Source organism: Heterodontus francisci, chromosome 11 (genome assembly GCF_036365525.1).
Source record: "Heterodontus francisci isolate sHetFra1 chromosome 11, sHetFra1.hap1, whole genome shotgun sequence".
Lineage (NCBI taxonomy): Eukaryota > Metazoa > Chordata > Chondrichthyes > Heterodontiformes > Heterodontidae > Heterodontus > Heterodontus francisci.
The window spans coordinates 50,009,749-50,031,770 of record NC_090381.1 but is presented as its reverse complement, the minus strand read 5'-3'; positions in this window follow the sequence as shown (position 1 = coordinate 50,031,770).

Below are 22,022 nucleotides of genomic sequence, written 5' to 3'. Positions count from 1 at the left end.
TCCAGTGGTGTCCCGCAGGGCTCAGTACTGGGTCCCCTGCTTTTTGTGGTATATTTGGACATAAATGTAGGGTGCATGATCAAGAAGTTTGCAGATGGTACAAGGATTGCCCGTGTGGTAGATAGCAGGGAGGATAGTTGTCGGCTGCAGGAAGATATCAATGGACTGGTCAGGTGGGCAGAAAATGGCAAATGGATTTCAACCCGGATAAGTGTGAGGTAATGCATTTGGGGAGGTCAAACAAGGCAAAGGAATACATGATTAATGGGAGAATACTGGGAGGTGTAGAGGAAGTGAAGGACATTGGAGTGAATGTCCGCAGATCCCTGAAGATAGCAGGATAGGTCGATAAGGTGTTTAAGAAGGCATATGGAATCCTTTCCTTTATTAGACAAGGTATAGAATATTAGTGCAGGGAGGTTATGCTGGAACTGTATAAATCATTGGTTAGACCACAATTTGAGTACTGTGTGCAGTTCTGGTCACCTCATTACAGAAAGGATGTAATTGCACTAGAGAAGGTACAGAGGAGATTGACGAGGATGTTGCCAGGACTGGAAAAATGCAGCTATGAGGAAAGATTGGATAGGCTGGGGTTGTTTTCCTTGGAACAGAGAAGGCTGAGGGGAGATTTGATTGAAATGTCCAAAATTGTGAGGGGACTGAATAGAGTGGATGTGAAGAGCTTATTTACCTTAGCAGAGATGCCAGTGACTAGGGGGCATAGATTTAAAGTGATTGGTAGAAAGATTAGAGGGGAGATGAGGAAACAAATTTTCACCCAGAGGGTGGTGGAAGTCTGGATCTCACTGCCTGAAAGGGTAGTAGAGGCAGAAACTCTCAACTCATTTAAAAGGTGTCTAGATAGGCAACTCAATTGCCATAACCTGCAGGGCTACGGACCAAATGCTGGAAGGTGGGATTAGACTGGGTGGCTCATTTTTTGGCTGGCGCAGACATGGTGGGCCAAATGACCTCTTTCTGTGCCGTAAACCTTCTATGATTCTAAGTGGAGTTGGAAATGGAAGTGCTAGAAAAATACCTCAGTGGAGGTGCTGGAAAATACCTCAGTGAGGGGGTAGTGGCATTGGAGATGAGAGAGCCCAAATTTAACATTGAAGAGGTTCTGATATTTTCAAACAAATTACTTTTCTTAAGTTCCAATATTATTTATAAATGGGCCCTAATTTTTCAATGACTATTTTTTAGTATGTATGGAACTTACAGAAATATGGAGCTAGGACAAGGTCATGGAACAAGTTAAACACAAGAATGATTTCCACTGAAATGATCTTTCATGTACAGGAATTAGTTAACCAACATTAATTAATTTATCAGAGAATTATTGACTGTTTACGACACAGGAGGTGGCCATTCACCCATTGTGTCCATGTTGGCTCTCTGCAAGAGCAACATACCTAGTCCCACTCCCCTGCCTTTTCCCCGTACCCCTGCAAATCTTTTCTCTTCAGATAATTATCCGAGTTTCTCTTGAAAGCCTTGTTTGACTATGCCTCCACCACACTCTCAGGCAGTGTGTTCCAGATCCTAACCACTCACTGCGTAAAAAAGTTTCTTCCTAATGTCGCTGTTACTTCTTTTGCCAATCACCTTTAACCGGTATCCGCTGGTTCTGGATCCTTCTGCCAGTTCATGATTTTGAACATCTTTATCCAATCTCCTCTTAATCTTCTCTTCAAGGAGAACAGATCCAGCTTTTCCAACCTATCCACATAATTGAAGTTCTTCATCTCTGGAATCATTCTTGTGAATCTTTTCTGCACCCTCTCTATTGCCCTAACATCCTTCCTGAAGTGCAAAGCTCAGAACTGGACACAATACTCCAGTTGGGGCCGAACCATCATAACTTTCTTGTTCTTGAATTCTGTGCCCTTATTTATAAAGCCCAGGATCCCATATGCTTTAGTATCCACTTTCTCAACCTGCCCTGCCACCTTCAATGATTTGTGCACATATACCCACAGGCACTTCTGCACCCACTTTAGAATTTTGCCCTTTAATTTAGATTGCCTCTCATTGTTATTCCTACCAAAATGAATCACTTCACACTTTTCTTCTTTAATTTCATCTGCCACTTGTCTGCTTATTCCACCAGTCTGTCTATGTCCCCTTGAAGTTTATCACTATTCTCCTCAAAATTCATAATACTTCCAAATTTTGTCATCTGCAAATTTTGAAATTATGTCCTGTACACCCAAGTTAATATATATCAAGAAAAACAGGCGTCCTAACACTGACCCTGGGGAACCTCACTATATTCCTTTCTCTAGTCCAAAACACAACCGTTCACAACTACTCTCTGTTTCCTGTCACTCAACCAATTTCATATCCATGCTGCTACTGTCCTGCTTATTCCTTGGGCTCTAGATTTGCTGACAAACCTGTTTTGTGGCACTTTATCAAATGTGTTTTGGAAGTTCATGTACACCACATCAGCTGCATTACCCTCATCATCCCTCTCTGTTACCTCATCAAAAACATCAAGCAAGTTAGTTAAACTTTATTTGCCCTTAACAAATCCATGCTGGCTTTCCTTAACTGATCCACATTTGTCTGAGTGACTGTTAATTTTGTCCTGAATTATCGTTTATATAAGTTTTCCCACCACTGAGTTTACACTGACTGGCCTGTTAGTTGCTGGGCCTATCCTTATACTCTTTTTTGAACATTTGCAATTTTCCAGTCCTCTGGTACCACACCTGTATCTAAGGAGGATGGGAAGATTAAGGCTAGTACCTCCACAGTTTCCACCCACACTTCCCTAAGTATCCTTGGATGCATTTCATCCAGTCCTGGTGACTTATCATATTTAAGTACATCCAACCTATCTAATGCCTTCTCTTTATCAATTTTAACTCATCCAGTGTCTCAACTACCTCCTTTGTCACCATGACTGGGGCAGCAGCTTCTTCCTTGGTAAAGACAGATGCAAAGTACTAATTTAGTACCTCAGCCATGCCCCTGCCTCCATATGTAGATCCCCTTTTAAGTCCTCAATTTGCCTCACTCCTCCTTTTACCACCCTTTTACTATTTATATGCCTATAGAATACTTTTAGATTCCCTTTTATGTTAGCTGCCAGTCTCTTCTCATATTCTCTCTTTGCTTCTCTTACTTGCTTTTTCACTTCCCCCTATGAACCTTTTATATTCAGCCTGGTTCTCAATTGTATTATCCACCTGAGATCTGTCATATGTACCCTTTTTCTGCTTCATCATACTCTTTATCTCTTTTGTCATCCTACCTTTCCCCGTCATGGGAATGTACCTTGACTGTACTTGAAGCAGCCCATTGTTCAGTTACAGTTTTGCCTGCCAATCTTGATTTCCATTTACTTGGGCCAAAACTGTTCTCACTTCATTGAAGTTGGCCCTCCCCCAATTAATTATGTTTACTCTGGTATGCTCCTTGTCCTTTTCCATAGCCAACCTAAACCTTATGATGCTAGGGTTACTGTCCTCTAAATGTTCCCCTACTGACACTTGATTCACTTTACCCAATTTGGTCAAGATTCTGTTTGCTTGCAGTTCAGTCCAATTATGTTTCCTTTGACTTTACTTTCACAAATGATCTCCTGCTTATAATTACAATAATCATATGATACAACATACAGTTTAAATATCTACAATAAGTTGCATATTAACAACTTTGTCTATGGAGTTTAGAATATTCTAATGATGACATAAAACTATTTGGGAAGTGATGGGAATTTAAGCTTCTGATCCACAGAACAGGTTATTGATGTTTTACCATTTTATTGTAATGATAATAGATATTGGTGCAGTGGGCCTATGTATTCAACAGGAACAACATTTATATATATAGCACCGATAACAGAAATACATAGCAAGGTGATCGACAGATGCAAAAAATAAATGCTGGGAGTAACTGGGAGAGTTAGGTGGCTAAGGCATGGCTAAATGAGTAACTTTTGAGAAAGTACTTAAAGGCAGGGAGAGGAAGCAGACAGAGGAACTAAAATAAATTTTCAGAGAGTTAAGGCCAAGTTAGGGAATTTCCACAGAGGAAGAAAGTAGACAAGAGCTTTTCAAAATCCACACTCCCTGTAAAACATTGTCAATTGCAGTGTTCTATGACGGCACTTAAAACTTTAGACTGCAATCTATACTAATAATAAGTCAGTTATATGACAATTTCTGCATCAATACAATACATTTTTGGCTAGTGTCCTCCCCTACGGGCCATGACACTTCATTTACATTTCTCAGTAAAAGAAAATGTGGTTTAAAGTCACTGATCTGTAGGCTATATTCATTTTGGCAAGGGGTGAGAGAGCTCTTTGATGAGGTAATCTACCACTATGTGAGCTTCACACCAGTAGAAGTTTTACTGTAAATGCTATAAAAAAGGCTTGCATTTATATAGCACCTTTCATGACCACCAGACATCTCAAAGCACTTGACAGCCAATGTAGTACTTTTGAAGTGTAGTGTTAAGACTGAGGTGGGAGGAGTGTACTGTCTTTTCTAGTTCCACTTCTCCGCAAGTCACAACATATATTTAAATGTTTACTCAGTTACTGATATGGTCAATCATAGACTCTACTCTTTATCCCAGAATAAAATACACCAACCAGGTTTCTTTAATAACAACAAAATTATCAGTTTATTATAAAACAACATAACCAGTAACGAAGCAAAGCATTAACACACAGATTAAAATATGCAAGTTCCCTTTTACCGTAGCCCCTCACACACAGTCCTTTCAATGACCCCAGTGAAAAAAAATCCATGGAATACTTTTTAGTTTTCCCAAATAAAACACAAGTCCTCAAAATGTAACCAAAAAATTGAAGTACTTTCGCAACAGTAGCCGCTGTTGGAATGTAGGAAATGCGGCAGTCAATTTGTGCACAGCAAACTCCCACAAGCAGCAGTATGATAATGACCAGTTTTTGTGATGTTTTTTGAGAGATAACTATTAGCCAGGACACTGGGGATAATCCCCCCACTCTTCTTTGAAATAGTGCCCGGGATCTTTTACATTCACCTAAGAGGGTAGACGGAGGCTCATTTTAACATCTCATCCAAAAGATAACACCTCCAACAAAACTTGCAGAACTTCGTCAGTATTGCACTGGAGCATTAGCATTGACTTTTGCATTCTAGTCTTGGAGTGGGACTTGAAGCCACAACCTTCTAATACAGAGGCAAAAGTGATACCAACTGAACCACAGCCAACAGCTCAGTTCTGTTTGGGCAGTGGATATTCTTCATCCCTTAATATCAATGAAGAGCCACAGGACATGTTTTTAGACATGTATGAGCTGAGCTCCACTTTGCCTGAGATTCAGGTTAAGTACATTCAAGTTTAATATGGTCTTATTTATTTGTACTCTTATCATTGAACCATAGCAAATGGAACGACAGCCTTTATTCCAGGAGGTTGGAGTATTAGAGTATGGAGGTCTTGCTGCAATTATATAGTGCTTTGGTGGGACTTCACATGGAGTATATGTAAAGTTTTGCTGTTACCTAGGTAAGGATAGACTTGCCATTGAGGGGGTGCAACAAAGCTTCAATAGATTGATTCCTGGGATGAGAGGACCGACCTATGAGGAGGGATTAGGTAGAATGGGCCTATATTCACTGAAGTTTAAAAGAATGAAAAGTGTTCTCATTGAAACATATAAAATCTTTTTTAGTAGCGTAATAACCTTACAGAGGGCTTGACAGGGTAGATGCATGAAAGGTTGTTTTCCCTTGCTAGAGCGTATAGAACTAGAGGTCATAGGCTAAGGATAATGGGTTGGCCATTTATGTCTGAGATGAAGAGAAACTTCTTCATTCTGAGGGTTGTAAATCTTTGGAATTCTCTACCACAGAGGACTGCGGATGCTCAATCATTGAGTATATTCAAGACTTAGATTGATAGGTTCTTGTGCACTAGGGGAATCAAGGGAAATGGCGACATGGTGGCAAAGTTGAGTTGATGTAAAAGTTCAGCCATGATTTTATTGAAAGATGGAGCAGGCTGGAGGAGCTGTATGGCCTAAGTCTGCTCCTATTTCTTATGCTATGTTGTTATAGAATGATACCACATGGAAGGCAATTTGGCCTTTCATACCTGTGCCAGTTCTTAATCCAATTAGTCCCACTATCCTGCCCTTTCCCAATAGCCCTGCAAACTTTTCCCCTTCAAGTATTATCCAGTTCAAATTGGCAAGTTATTACTGAATCTTCTTCCACCACCCTCTCAGACAGTACATTCCAGATCATAACAACTCACTGTGTAAAAAAAATCTCATGTTGCCTCTGGTTCTTTTGCCAATCACCTTACATTAGTATCCTTTGCTTACCAACCGTTCTACCACTGGAAACAGTTTCGCATTATTTACTTTATCAAAATCCTTCATGATTTTGAATACCTTTATTAAGTTGTCCATTACCCTTAGGAACACAGGAGCAGGAGTAGTACATTTAGCTCCTCAGGGCTTTTCCACCATTCAATGAGATTATGGCTGAACTACAGCCTAACTCCATATACCCTTCTCTGTCCCAAGAAGAACAATCCCAACCACAGGCACACAAGTTACATACTGTATTATTTAATTATTTACCCAAGAAAATAATAAATTAAGGCAAAAATACAAAGATGACAGTGTACTGCCTGAGGTGAATATTTATGTAAGGAATTCTACCATTTTGCTCCACCAGAATTTCATTAACATAAGATAATGGTATAGATCAAAATATTTCTAAGTATGACTTCAAATAAAATGTGGAAATTTAGGCCTAGAAATTAGTTGAACCGAGATATGTTGCTGCATGACCAGTGCGTGCAAAGAACGAGAGGCCTGAGGATCGAAAGAAATGGGTTCTTGGGCCTTATGAACAGACTTGCCTCAATCTGTTGCCACTGATTGATCATGCCTGCGCAGGCATCTCATCTGAGCAATGACATTAATGTTGGACTGGCCTGCTTCACTGGCAGCAGCCTTCAGGTAAATTCCAGGAGGAGGTGATTGAAAAGTGTTATTGGGGGAGTTCGATCGCATCTCCACAGGATTTTTTTTCCACATTTTTTGTAACAGACGTAGAGTTGGTGGCTGGTGAAGAATCCTGAGCAGGGCAGGCCCGACCCTGCCCCACTTGTTGCTGATTAATTTATTAATGTGTTTACTTTTTGAGAAGGGTGAAAGAGGGAACCAAGGAAATTACAGACCAGTTAGCCTGACATCTATGGTGGGGAAGTTGCTGGAGTCTATAATCAAGGAAAGGGTAACTGAACACCGAGAAAAAATTCAGTTAATCAGGGACAGCCAGCATGGATTAATGACGGGAAGGTCATGCCTGACAAATCTCATTGAATTTTTTGAAGAGATAACTAAGGTAGTGGACAGGGGAGTGCCTATGGATGTTAGTTATATGGACTTCCAGAAGGCATTTGATAAAGTCCCACATAAGAGACTGTTAACTAAGGTAGAAGCCCATGGAGTTGAGGGCAAATTATTGACATGGTTAGGAAGTTGGTTGAGTGGTGGGCAACAGAGAGTGGGGATAATGGGTAAGTACTGTGGTTGGCAGGATGTGACTAGTGGTGTCCCACAGGGATCTGTGTTGGGGCCTCATTTATTCACATTATTCATTCACGACTTGGATGATGGAATAATAAGTCATATATCCAAATTTGCTGATGATACAAAGTTAGGCGGCATTGTAGACAGTCTAGATGATAGCATAAAATTGCAAGGAGATATTGACAGACTAGGTGAATGGGCAAAACTGTGGCAGATGGATTTCAATGTGGGTAAGTGTGAGATTATCCATTTTGGACCAAAAAAGGATAGAGCAGGGTACTTTCTAAATGGGAAGAGGTTAAGTACAGTGGATGTCCAAAGAGACTTGACGGTTCAGGTGCATAGATCTTTAAAATGCCACAAGCAAGTGCAGAAAATAATCAAAATGTCTAATGGAATGCTAGCCTTTATATCTAGAGGATTGGAGTATAAAGACACAGAGGTTATGCTGCAGCTGTACAAAACCCTGGTTAGACCCCACTTGGAGTACTGTGGGCAGTTCTGGGCACCACACCTTAGGAAGGATATATTGGCCTTGGAGGGAGTGCAACGTAGGTTTACAAGAATGATACCTGGACTACAGGGGTTAAGTTACGAGGAGAGATTACACAAATTAGGCCTGTTTCCGCAAGAATTTAGAAGGCGAAGGGGTGATCTGATCGAAGTCTTCAAGATATTCACAGGAAAAGACAGGCTAGATAAAGATAAACTATTTCCAATGGTTGGAGATTCTAAAACTAGGGGGCATAGTCTAAAAATTAGCACCAGACCGTTCAGGAGAGATGTTCGGAAGCACTTCTTCACACAAAGGGTGGTAGAGGTTTGGAACTCTCTCCTACAAACATTAGTTGAAGCTAGAACAGTTGTTAATTTTAAATCTGAGATAGATTTTTGTTAAGCAAAGATATTAAGGGATATGGGCCAAAGACAGGTATATGGAGTTATATGATCTCATTGAATGGCGAGACAGGCTCGAGGGGCTGAATGGCCTACTCCTGTTCCTATCTTCCTATGTTCCTTAGTCATCTGATTTACATACTTTAGGCATCTGTTTGGGACGACGCTGTAAAGATTCACAAATTTAGCATTGGGATTAATGCCTATACAGATTAGGCACAGGCAGTCCCACTGCTAAATTGGTTTGCTTTGTGCCCATTTTATGCCCAAAAAACAGAGGCACACATACTATTTTCTACCCCTTGATTTTTCTGAGAATTGAGATTAAGGGGAGTTGAGTGAGTGAGTTTGAATATTGTCTGATCTAAGTTGTGACAGCAGTGAGACACTGTAGTTGCCTCTGTGTCACTCGGCTAGGAAAGAAGCAAATTGGCCAGATTGATTATTGATAGCAAAACCAAGATGAAAATGTATGAAAATCCTTTGCCCACTGCACATATGCCACCTGCTGGCAATTATTGGCATATCAGTCTCCTTGGGCAGAATCTTCTCACCTTAACCTGACGAAATGGCAGGCCCATTTTCGGGTCTCGAGCCCGACTCTCTGAATGGGGCACTCAGCAGTTGCCCTTTACCAGAGCAAACCAATTGTCATTCTGCCTCTGGGTTCCCTGACCAATTAGGGAGGATGGATGGGATGACACATCCATTCTATCAAAGGAAGGGTTTCTATTTAAAGGGACCATGGCATGGGTAAGAAAAGCTCACCAGCACTTGGATTTTTGATTCTGCAGCAACCACAGGAATGGAGAGGAGACCTGGGAAGGTTGCCCCCATGGTCTCTCACTCTTACCTAGATGCCTTGCTGCAGGATCTGAGCCACTGCAGTGAGGTGTGCCCTCCCAAGGGTGGGAAGGAGAGGACAACCTGTCTAAACAAGCAGGCATGGATGGAAGTGGCCAAGGAAGTCAGCAGCAAGAGTATGCTCCCTCCAACCTGAGGACTGTGTACCAAGAGGATCCAGGACCTCAGGAGGCATGACAGGTGAGTGGCATAACACTTTCAGATGCCAAGCCACACACTCTAACTTACCCAGAATTCTCCCACACAGCACTCCTCAGGTCAACACACCTTGTAGCTCCACTCCTTCCTCTCTCTCCAGGAATTTTATATCCCCATCTGAGCTGCCAACACTCACAGTCACCCTCAGCCTATTGCCCCCTCGTACCCATGCCTCACAGTCACCCTCCACAAATGGTGCCCTTCCCTCCTTTACACACAAGTCATTACAACCACTCACACCTCACTGCTTTCTCTTCTTGCAGGAGAAGAGATAACACATTTGGCGAGAGGCAGTGACCTAGTATAGGGGGAGTGGGGGAGTGGCCCTCCAGGGACAGGCACCTATTGGCCATTGGCAATGCATGCCCACCTGCTGCACTGGGAAGGAGGTCTTGTTCCAGGAGGCTGCAGATATCAGCTGTGATCTGCCATGACAACCTGAGCCTCCTGAAAAACTTGAACTTTTCGAGACAACTGATCCTCTGCCTGCAGACTCTGTGTTGGGTGTTTCACCTCCTTTCAGCTGGATCTCAGTGTCCATCCCATTTGCTCTGTGGAGGGGCACGTGGCTGAGGAGAAGCTGGCTGCTGTTGCTGGTGTTGCACCTGCTGCTGCTGGAGCAGTTGGTGGTGGTGTGGCCTTATGTTCTTGATTTTCAGCAGAGGTGGAAAGTAGAACTGCATAAGCTGCTCCCATACTGTGGTGAAGACTGGCAGCAGGGAAGTGAAGGCGAGTAAAGTGTTAGACAAGTGCCATGCCTTCCCAGCAGTGAAAGCTTTTTCTGAGAGAAGAAGTGCTTTGAACAGCAGTCTCTCAATGGCCATGGCTGGAGCTCTTCAGTGTAACTGATCAAAGCCTTCCCAGCTTGTTAGTTTCACTGAAGAAGATCTTCCCACTGTGCGTTCATTTCTATGACTCTGGTGAGTTGCTGGCAGGTCAGGAAATAGGTTCCATGACTAAATCAGCTCAACAACTTCTTAATTACATACCTGCCAGATCCAGGGGGTTCCCTGCTTCCCTTCAATGCCACCCTGGGAAACCCAGAAGAGGGCAGGATCATGTTGGGAGTCAATTTCTGGGACTTTCCAACCCTGCTCAGCCTTCAAACCCGCCTCCAATGGTCTGTGAAAATTCTGCCCCTACTCTTGTCATTGATTAAGTAGAACAAATCGACAGCAGTGCCAAATAAACTTGGGACTCACCTCTTGATAACCCTGATTTCCATCCCATCCTCAAAATAATGTATTTTGTGAATTCACTGGATCTCCGCTACTGATGGACAGGCTTACAGTGGCAGACCATTCCATTTTATGGGAGGACCAAATTGCAGAGGTTCCATCTCATCTCATTAATTGTATATCTTTGATTGGTAATGACAGTACCTTACTGATTGGAGGAGGACAGTATTGATGTGGGAAAACAGTTCAGAAATAAAATGGGGTTCAAATGAAGTTACACTTTAATAACTTTGGCTGTTGACAATGTTGAATATCTTTCAATCGGTGTCATAGTGGAATTCCCATGTTTCTCTGAACAGGCTCCAGAAGCTGGCCGAGCGCGTCTACCCTGAGGCACAGTGTGGCTTTCGTGCAGAGAGATCGACTATTGACATGCTGTTCTCCCTTCGTCAGATACAGGAGAAATGCCGTGAACAACAGATGCCCCTCTACATTGCTTTCATTGATCTCACCAAAGCCTTTGACCTTGTCAGCAGACGTGGTCTCTTCAGACTACTAGAAAAGATCGGATGTCCACCAAAGCTACTAAGTATCATCACCTCATTCCATGACAATATGAAAGGCACAATTCAACATGGTGGCTCCTCATCAGAGCCCTTTCCTATCCTGAGTGGTGTGAAACAGGGCTGTGTTCTCGCACCCACACTTTTTGGGATTTTCTTCTCCCTGCTGCTTTCACATGCGTTCAAATCCTCTGAAGAAGGAATTTTCCTCCACACAAGATCAGGGGGCAGGTTGTTCAACCTTGCCCGTCTAAGAGCGAAGTCCAAAGTACGGAAAGTCCTCATCAGAGAACTCCTCTTTGCTGACGATGCTGCTTTAACATCTCACACTGAAGAATGCCTGCAGAGTCTCATCGACAGGTTTGCGTCTGCCTGCAATGAATTTGGCCTAACCATCAGCCTCAAGAAAACGAACATCATGGGGCAGGATGTCAGAAATGCTCCATCCATCAATATTGGCGACCACGCTCTGGAAGTGGTTCAAGAGTTCACCTACCTAGGCTCAACTATCACCAGTAACCTGTCTCTAGATGCAGAAATCAACAAGCGCATGGGTAAGGCTTCCACTGCTATGTTCAGACTGGCCAAGAGAGTGTGGGAAAATGGCGCACTGACACGGAACACAAAAGTCCGAGTGTATCAGGCCTGTGTCCTCAGTACCTTGCTCTACGGCAGCGAGGCCTGGACAACGTATGCCAGCCAAGAGCGACGTCTCAATTCATTCCATCTTCGCTGCCTTCGGAGAATACTTGGCATCAGGTGGCAGGACTATATCTCCAACACAGAAGTCCTTGAAGCGGCCAACATCCCCAGCTTATACACACTACTGAGTCAGCGGCGCTTGAGATGGCTTGGCCATGTGAGCCGCATGGAAGATGGCAGGATCCCCAAAGACACATTGTACAGCGAGCTCGCCACTGGTATCAGACCCACCGGCCGTCCATGTCTCCGTTATAAAGACGTCTGCAAACGCGACATGAAATCGTGTGACATTGATCACAAGTCGTGGGAGTCAGTTGCCAGCATTCGCCAGAGCTGGCGGGCAGCCATAAAGACAGGGCTAAATTGTAGCGAGTCGAAGAGACTTAGTAGTTGGCAGGAAAAAAGACAGAGGCGCAAGGGGAGAGCCAACTGTGCAACAGCCCCAACAAACAAATTTCTCTGCAGCACCTGTGGAAGAGCCTGTCACTCCAGAATTGGCCTTTATAGCCACTCCAGGCGCTGCTTCACAAACCACTGACCACCTCCAGGCGCGTATCCATTGTCTCTCGAGATAAGGAGGCCCAAAAGAAAGAAGAACCCATTCGTTATTCCATGAGAGGAACAGAATTGATCATGAAATTAAGAGGCAAACATTTTCCCTTACACACAATGGCAAATAACCATTCTATTATTGCTTCCAAACCAGGTCCTAATTTTTGAAATCTTTTATTATGTTTCAAACTGGTTTCTTGGATGGTGCAGGTACGTCTACCATCCAATTTCCTTTATTCGATAATGATACAGACTCAGATTACTTAATTACACAGTAAATATCTTACTGGGTCTTTGTTGTGCAGTATCCTTCTTAAATGTCTTCAGTCTAACAGCCTCCTACAACTGGTCATGTTAATGGCTTAACTTCTTATACCTAATTTGCTCTAATATTGAATTAATTTTGGTCAACACAATAATATTTTCCAGTTTATGCTAGATTGAGGTTTATGCCCATATTTTATTTCTCACTTGCTCATTTCCTTTTTTTGATATTTTATCTGAGCAATAAATATATGGTGATGCATGTTTCTAAATTATGCTGTGCAATATTAATGTACTCATGTTTAACACATTTATATCAGATTACTTTGTTCACTATTTTAACGGAAACATTAAGCCATTTGAAGTAAACAGATTAATGACTTAGTTAAAATAATGGACAAAGGAATTTTGTCCAACAACCACTTGCATTTATATAGCACCTTTAATGTAGTAAAATGTTTCATGGTGCTTCACATGAGCGTTATCAAACAAGATTTGACACGAAACCACATTCGGATATATTAGGACAGATGACGAAAGACTTGGTCAAAGAGCTAGGTTTTAAGAAGCATCTTAAAGCAAAAGAGAGAGATAGTGAGCAGGAGAGGTTCAGGAGGGAATTCTAGAGTATAGGGACTAGGCAGCTGAAAGCCTACCTGCCAATGATGGAGACTGGAGTGAGGGGTCTGGAAAGGGTAAAGAAAAAAGGGGAGAATAAGGGGAAATAAAAGTGATGGGTTCACATTTGGAGCATCCAATGCTTGTAAGCTGATATTGCTACAGCATAATTTTTATGGCTATGGTCAGTTTTACTCACTTTCTGGTGAATGGTGCAAAATGCAAGAAGGGCTAAGGCCTAGGGTTGGAAGGAGAGAGGGCATGAAATCAGAGCTTCAAGCATGAGATCAGAGCTTTGGAAAAGCAGAAATGGGCTATGTAAATGTAAATCAAGAACTTGAAAGAGAATGGTAATTGGAACCTTCAGCGCCATGTGTCTTTGGACTAAATAATTCAGAAAGCTGATGGAATCAGTGAATTATATTACTCATGTTATAAATTGTATATTTTTCTATACACACTAGTTATTGTGCTAATATATACTATCTACATGATTTTTGCAAGCTTCTTTTCAGATGCACTATTCAGGATTCCACATTGGAGTCTCATTGGAAAAAACATTAAAGAGAAACTTTGGCTATGGGTTAATATCGTACATGGAGGCAGTGCACTTGGTTGGAGAAATTCTTTATGCAGAACCAGAAGTGAAATAAGACCCAAGATAATAAGCTAAGAAAATTGTGAACTAAATACAACTTAAGCCTTTAAATCAGAATTACTATCTTATGCAACTCACTGTCATCTAGTACAGTTACCAATCTTGATTGAAGAATGAAACAAAATTCTTGATTTAGTAGGGCATGGACTTGATACCAGAGCAGGGCAGAAATTAAAACTGTTTTTCTGGTCCCACACATCAACCAAAGTAAAGGAATAGCCTAGGTGGACTCAATGCATTTATTTTTCATTTTTATATTCTTAGAGACACAGAAATTTACAGCACAGAAGGAGACCATTTGGCTCATTGTATCTCAGACAGTTCTTTACTAGAATAATCCAATACTAATCCTATTGCTTTAACTCCTCAGTCCTATATCTTCCTCTGTTTCAAATATTTATCTACTTATCTCTTAATAACCTCAACCATTCCCTATAGCACAGAATTCCATGCTCCAACAATTCTCTGAGTAAAACATTTTTCCTAACCTCTCCGCGCTATTTTAGTAACAATTCCATACTGATGACCCCTCATCACTGAATCTTCAACCAGGAGAAAGTCTTTCCCTAACCACTCTATCCAAACCTTTCATATATTCAAAAACCTTTATTAAATTTCCTCTTAGCCTTATCTGTGCCAGTGGAAATAGGCTCTTCTCATTCCCAGTATCATCCTGATCAATATATGTTGTACTTTCCCTATAGCTTTAATATCCTTTCTATAATGTGGTGCTCAAAACTGCACAAAGTACTCTAACTGTGCCCTAACCATAAACTTGCACAAATTTACCATTATCTCTTTACTCTTGTACTCTTTTGTTACTTATAAAATGCAAGTGTCTCCTTCTATGGCTTTATCTACTTGCACTTGCATTATATCTTTCAGTCCCTAGGTTGCTCTCTTCATCCACACATTTCAGTGTCTTTCCTTCATATATATAGTCCCATTCCTTCTTATTCCTCCCAGAATGCATAATCGGACACTCCTCCACAATAAATTGCATTTGCCATCTCTCTGCCCATTCTGCTAACCTGCCTATTTCCTTTTGAAGCTTGTCACAGACCTACTTGCTGTTTCCCAAACCTCTACTTTTGTCATCAGCAAGTTTTGAAATCATGCTCCTGATGCCTAAATCCAAATGATCTAAATGTACCAAAATGAAAGTGGACACAGCACTGAACCTTGGAGGTGCACCTCTTCCAGTCCTTTTTGAAGACAAGCAACATCCGTTCATCCTAACTCCTTGTTTCCAGCCCATCAACTAAATTTTTATCTATTTTGCTCATCTTTTATGCCAGACACCTGAATTTTTCTGATAAGATTCCCTTGAGACACCTTATTGAATTCTCTCTGAAAATATATGTACAACGTACTGCATTTTCTTTATTATACAATGGCAAAAAAGAAATACATTTGTCAAATATGACCCTTCTGCTGGCTGTCCTTGATTATCCCATGCATCTCAAATGTAATTTGATACCACATTATGGATTCTCAGCGTTTGCCCACAAATTACATTACAGTAACTGTTCAATAGTTGCCCAACTTATCCTTTTCTTCCTCATGGAACATTATCTATCCTTCAGGTCCTTCACATAATTTACATATCTAAGGATGATTGAAAAATTGCGGTCAGAACCCTGCTATCCTCTCTCAGACTTCCTTCAACAACTCCATCCATATCATTAGGGCCCAGTGACAAAACCACTTTGAGTTCTGCTAATTTTTTTCAGAACCAGTTCCTTTTCCTCAGTTATCTGATAAATGTTTCACATCATTCTCTAGTACACCAGAATTCTCCATTTGTAAAAGCTGACTCACAATTACTTAGCATTTCCACTATGTTTATGTAATATTTCCATCCTCTACAATTACATTTTCCCCTTCATTCCTAAGTAGTCCTACCTTCTTTATAAATAATTCTTTTACTTAATACTATGTTTATAAAAGTCCTCATTATTTCCTTTCATATTATCAGCTAGCCATTTATAGTCTTCATGATTTCCTTTGGTAAAATGAACCCAGTTTTATCAGATGCCTCCTTTTTAAGTGTTAGTTTATTTGTAGTCTCTTTATTTATCTTTAATACTCTACCATATGATATATCACTTTTCATCTTATATCTATTTTGCACTCTTATCACCCTCATATTTAAAGATTCCCCACTGCTGATCTGTTGTTGTGTTTGCTAATTTACCTGTTCAGTTAATTTGGACCACATCCCTTCTTATATCACTGATTTATTTTTCCCAGTCCAGCATCCTTCTCCTTCACTCTTCATTTTCCTTTTCTGTTTTCACAATGAACGTAACTATGCTGTGGCCACTATTTCTCAATTGTTTTGCTGTCAGGCCAATTATTTGCTCTACTTCATTTCCCAGTTCCAGATCAATATTTGCTTTCTTGTTGAATTCGAAACATGGTGATATTGGAGTGGAAACACACACGTTTGGTAATAAATGTAATATCTAACTGCTAAAATAACCAGCGATGCAAAAAATAATTTTGTATGATATAATTCTTCGCAAAGCTCATTGATTGTTTTGTGATGGAAGGTGTCGTCGACAGTGCTATCAAGCGGCACTTGCTTAGCAATAACATGTTCGGTGACGCTGAGTTTGGGTTCCGCCAGGACCACTTAGCTCCTGACCTCATTACAGCCTTGGTTCAAACATGGACAAAACAGCTGAACTCAAGAGGTGAGGTGAGAGTGACTGCTCTTGACATCAAGGCAGCATTTGACTGAGTATGGCATCAAGGAGCCCTAGCAAAACTGGAGTCAATGGGAATTGGGGGGAAGCTCTCTGCTGGTTGAAGCCATACCTACCGCAAAGGTAGATAGTTGTAGCTGTTGGAGGTCAATCATCTCAGCTCCAGGGTATCATTGCAGGAGTTCCTCAGGGTAGTGTCCTAGGCCCAACCATCTTCAGCTGCTTCATCAATGACCTTCCTTCAGTCATAAGGTCGGAAATGGGGATGTTCGCTGATGATTGCAAAATGTTCAATACCATTCGTGACTCCTCAGATACTGAAGGAGTCCGTGTAGAAATGCAACAAGACTTGGACAATATCCAGGCTTGGGCTGATAAGTAGCAAGTAACATTTGTGCCACACAAGTGCCAGGCAATGACTATCTCCAACAAGAGAGAATTTAACCATCTCCCCTTGACATTCAATGGCATTATGATTGCTGAAGCCCCCACTATCAACATCCTGGGGGTTACCATTGACCAGAAACTGAACTGGAGTAGCAACATAAATGCTGTGGCTACAAGAGTAGGTCAGAGGCTGGCAATCCTGAGGCGTGTAACTTACCTCCTGACTCCCCAATGTTTGTCTACCATCTAAAGACACAAGTCAGGAGTGTGATGGAATACTCTCCACTTGCCTGGATAGGTGCAGCTCCAACAACACTTAAAAAGCTCGACACCATCCAGGAGAAAGCAGCCCGCTTGATTGGCACCCCATCTACAAACATTCACTCCCTCCACCACCGTTGCACAGTGGCAGCAGTGTGTATCATCTACAAGACGCACTGCAGCAATGCACCAAGGCTCCTTAGACAGCAACTTCCAAACCCACAACTTCTACCACCTAGAAGGACAAGAGCAGCAGATGCATGGAAACACCACCACCTGAAAGTTCCCCTCGAAGCCACACACCATCCTGATTTGGAACTATATCACTGTTTCTTCACTGTCACTGGGTCAAAATCCTGGAATTCCCTTCCTAACAGCACGGTGGGTGTACCTACCCTGCATGGAATTCAGCAGTTCAAGGCGGTGGCTCACCACCACCTTCTCAAGGGCAATTAGGGATGGGTAATAAATGCTGTCCTAGCCAGCGATGCCCACATCCCATGAACGATTTTTTTTAAAATCCACATAAATGACAACCAAACATTCAAAGTATTTTTGCGTTCAGTAATGCTTGGATAAATGGTCAAACCATTTGGATGATGATACAATGTGATACGTGCTATTATTGAATCCAGCATTGGCCGGTTTCTTGAAACCAGTGGGGATTATTGCTTCTGAATGGGTTACAGCCACATAGTATGTATGCATGCATCCATGTATACATAGAGCTCCTCCCCCAGCAATTCAAGATATCTCCACCAGAGATTCTCACATTGCCAAAATCTGAAGTCAGTTTGGGTCCTGATTCGGGACTTATACTTTAGTTACAGCAATTGCTTTACAATTATACTAAGGAGATAGTATAAACAAACAATTGATGTACCTTTCTTGGTAAGATACTGATATTCTTAATTCTGCATCTGCGTCATTTCCTTGGCCATTAAACTTAGAGATCCACTTGATTTACCTTTTGGGAAGGAGACTTGAGTGGGGATCACATTTGCAGAATCCTTAAAAGATGAAATGAGTTGGATAGAAATTCTGATAGAAAGAATTGTGCATAGTCTGTAGAAATAATGGGTATGATGAACCAAATGGTTCTTTTGTGCTTTATACATTGTTAATTTCTTAGTTTATCCCACGACAAAGGCTTCAGACTATTTGGTTTTGTAATTTGCAGAGCCATTTTCAGAAACTGGTTCTGATTCTCACACATCTGCACTGTTAAGTTGTTTGAAAAACTCTGTATAGGGAGCTGGATAGTGCCGTGGGATAAATAATGACCTTTCACTAATGGGATTTGGGTTCAAATCCAACACACACTGTTGGAATAAAAGTCGTTTCTATCTCCTGGTTGTAAGTGCCCTTAATCTAGTTCCTAAAGAGCATGGGCCTCTTGACACAAAACTGTACCTAATTTAATTGACAATCTCAATGAGGAAGAGCCAAGGATGATTGGAGTGGGAAATGAAAACAATGCCATCCTGGTGGAGTAGGAAGTGCTATTCTGAGGTTAGGATTGAAGTGCATTCTCAAGGCTGAGTAGAAGGAGATTTATTCTGCATTTAGCTGTGCTGTATGACACCTAGGAGTGCTTATTGCTAAAACATGATTTCTGAAATGGATAAAGTTCCATTTCCTAGCACCAAAACTCCTTACCTTGTTTCGTGCAAAACATTGTCAATAATCTATGTACATAAACGTAACCAACATTAGAGTCCTGGACTTTCATTCAAGTGCAACATGTCTGAATAACTGTGTCATTTAAGGGATAAATTTTGACAGCTCTTGGGCAAATAGATGGATAGAACAAATCACCTTGTCAGAGTATTCGATCTCAGGTCAGAAGTAACACCAAGCAAAACTGTTGTCCATCACCATCCCCTTCCAAACAGAAGCATACCAGTCACAATGATACAATGGACTTTACAGTCTATATTTTCCTAACATGCTGAGTGGGGAGAATCAGTTAGGAATCAATTGGGGTGGAAAGAAATAATGGGTATTAAAAATGGTTTTAGAAACAATGAAACAATGCAGTCTTGGGATCCAGCTGAAAGCATCATTAGAACACATTGGTTGTGTTGTTGATATGAAAATCTTAAATATGTAAATATTAAATAATAGTAATTATTATTTTCCGGTTATAAATAAAATAATTTAATAACAAAAAAGTTAATCTTATGACTTAAAAGACCTGATATACTAAGTCTGCCAACAACTGTTCTTTTGGTATTTGAAGGAAGTATCTATTTTGAATTTTTTATGCTATTTGCTAATGTTTTATTATAAATTGATTTCATGAATTCTATTAACTGGCTATTTATGTGTTATTTCTCACATGATTATTCTTTAAATGTTATTATCCAAATAATATATTAATTTGAATTATGAATACTGTATTAATTGGTAATAAATTATTTAATTATTTGTGACATTGTTTAATGAATGGTTTCCCAAATATTTTGACATAAAGAGATTGCAAGAAAACAATACAATTAAACTTAGTAGAGTTTTAAAAGATCACTGTGCATTTTGCATAACAATAGTTTGAACCGTAATTGGATAACAGCAAATAATTATAATTATGTTCGAAATTAATTGTTAATGGATTACTGAGACGAATGCTATATTAAACAAAAATGAAGCAACTGGGTTTGTAAATATTTCACTAATGGAACAATCTGAATACCAATATTTGCAAGGGATAAGATAAAAAAACTGAAACGTAACAGATCAGATATTGTTTATTATTAACATTATAATCCTCGTTTAAAACGGATGGATAACAAAACAAGATGTTGCAACTATAATAATTTAATTGTATCTTTGTTCATCCTCTATTGGAAGCGTAAGACTTTTTATGGATAAGATATATTATTTGTGAACTGTGCTTTCTCCAAAGCCCAATATGTCCACACAGAAATCAAATAACGTGAAAAAATACAGTAAACATCGAAGTTTTGTTTAACGCACTGTACAACTCTTGAAATTCTTATTATTTGTATTTACGACCGACCCATGGTAGCTTTGTTTAAAATATTCCAGTTTTAATAAAAATCCAATTGATACATATTTTCAAAAATTCTCCTAGGTGAAACAAATGCTATGATGTTATTTCAAAATCTACTTTTTTTTTTACCGAATATGCTTGATTAGTATAACTGTCACTGATCGTATTCATTCCAAATTCTGATGCAATTAAACGGCACCTGGTCTGGAAGATCCTTTTGATTATTAGGACATTTTCGGTTGTCTATTTTAACATTCATATTTCCCTTGGTTACTTTAATGGCAGTTCTGGCATTTTTCATCCCTATGCCTTTTAACATAATTTACTTCATCTCTTAAAATGAGCGTGTTTAGTTATATGTAATTACTGTCACATCCCTTATGAATGCAATTTCCATTTTTTGAATATTTTGCGAAATTATGCGATAAAAAAGATCCACAGTGCAGCGGGGTACAATCAAAAATGTACCGTTCTGATATAGTTTTATAAAGTAAATGAAGGGGAAGGATGGACTGTGTGCGTGTACGTGTATCCAATTTACACAGCCAAAAACACCTCATCCTGCAGTTAGGAAGAGAGAGAGAAAAAATCTAAATTCTTCTGATCAGAAGTGAAATAAAGCGTTTGAAAAATTACTGAGTTTTTGTTAGAGGAATTTGGTTACAGTAATCGGTTTCTGATTCAATCCCAAAAATGCAGGGACCATTCCTTATCTGTACTATGAATTAACTCTGATTCTGGACAGGACGACCACTGTAAATAGGATGATGCTGTTTTAAATGCTGTTTTTAAACAACTTAGAAGGGGGGAAATAATATAATAGCAAATGACTTTTTTATCTTTCTTTTTGTTACGTCATTGGATAATCATTGTGTTCTGGTATAAGAGAACAATTGTTGAGATTAAGAATCAGTAAGTGAAAGCGATGACTTTTTGCCAAAAGGAGGTTGTTTCTCTTTTGCAACCGTCTCTCAAACAAAGCTCAGTCTTAACTATCTCATCGTTTGATTGATTAAGGCTTTGAATAAAGTTCCGCGCCAGACTGACAGGGTTTTTTGAATAGCCACTTCCAAATAAAGCCCACTTGGATGGCTGTGCTTGAAGATCAGAGTGTAAAGGATGAGTTTACCGGCAGTTACCAAGTTATAAATAGAGGGCTCAGACAATAGTACCTTCTCTGAGGACAGACGGGCTTTACAACAGTCCTGGCGTCATATCCTGCTGTGGCGCTTCTGCTCTCAGCCAGACCATTTCTTTCTCTTTTTTTGGTTCTTAATACTACATATATAAACCCCAGAATATGCGAAGGCTTGATTAGCCTGTGATCATCATAGTGCCCTGCCTTTTACCTGAGACCCTTTGTTTATCAGGTCTCCTCCTGTAGGATTGTCCTACAAATCGCAACCCCCTCCCCGCCCCCTCCATACACCAACTTCATTTTGCCAAAGAAGAGCTTGGTTTTAGAGAGATGTGGGCTAATTGTGATGAATTGTGATGCTAATAGTAGTTTAGAATGTCTAAGAATAATGTGCTGCTTTCAGAGACGTTCTTGATTTGACTCCAAATATAGAGTTGGCCCTGTAGGCAATCTACTC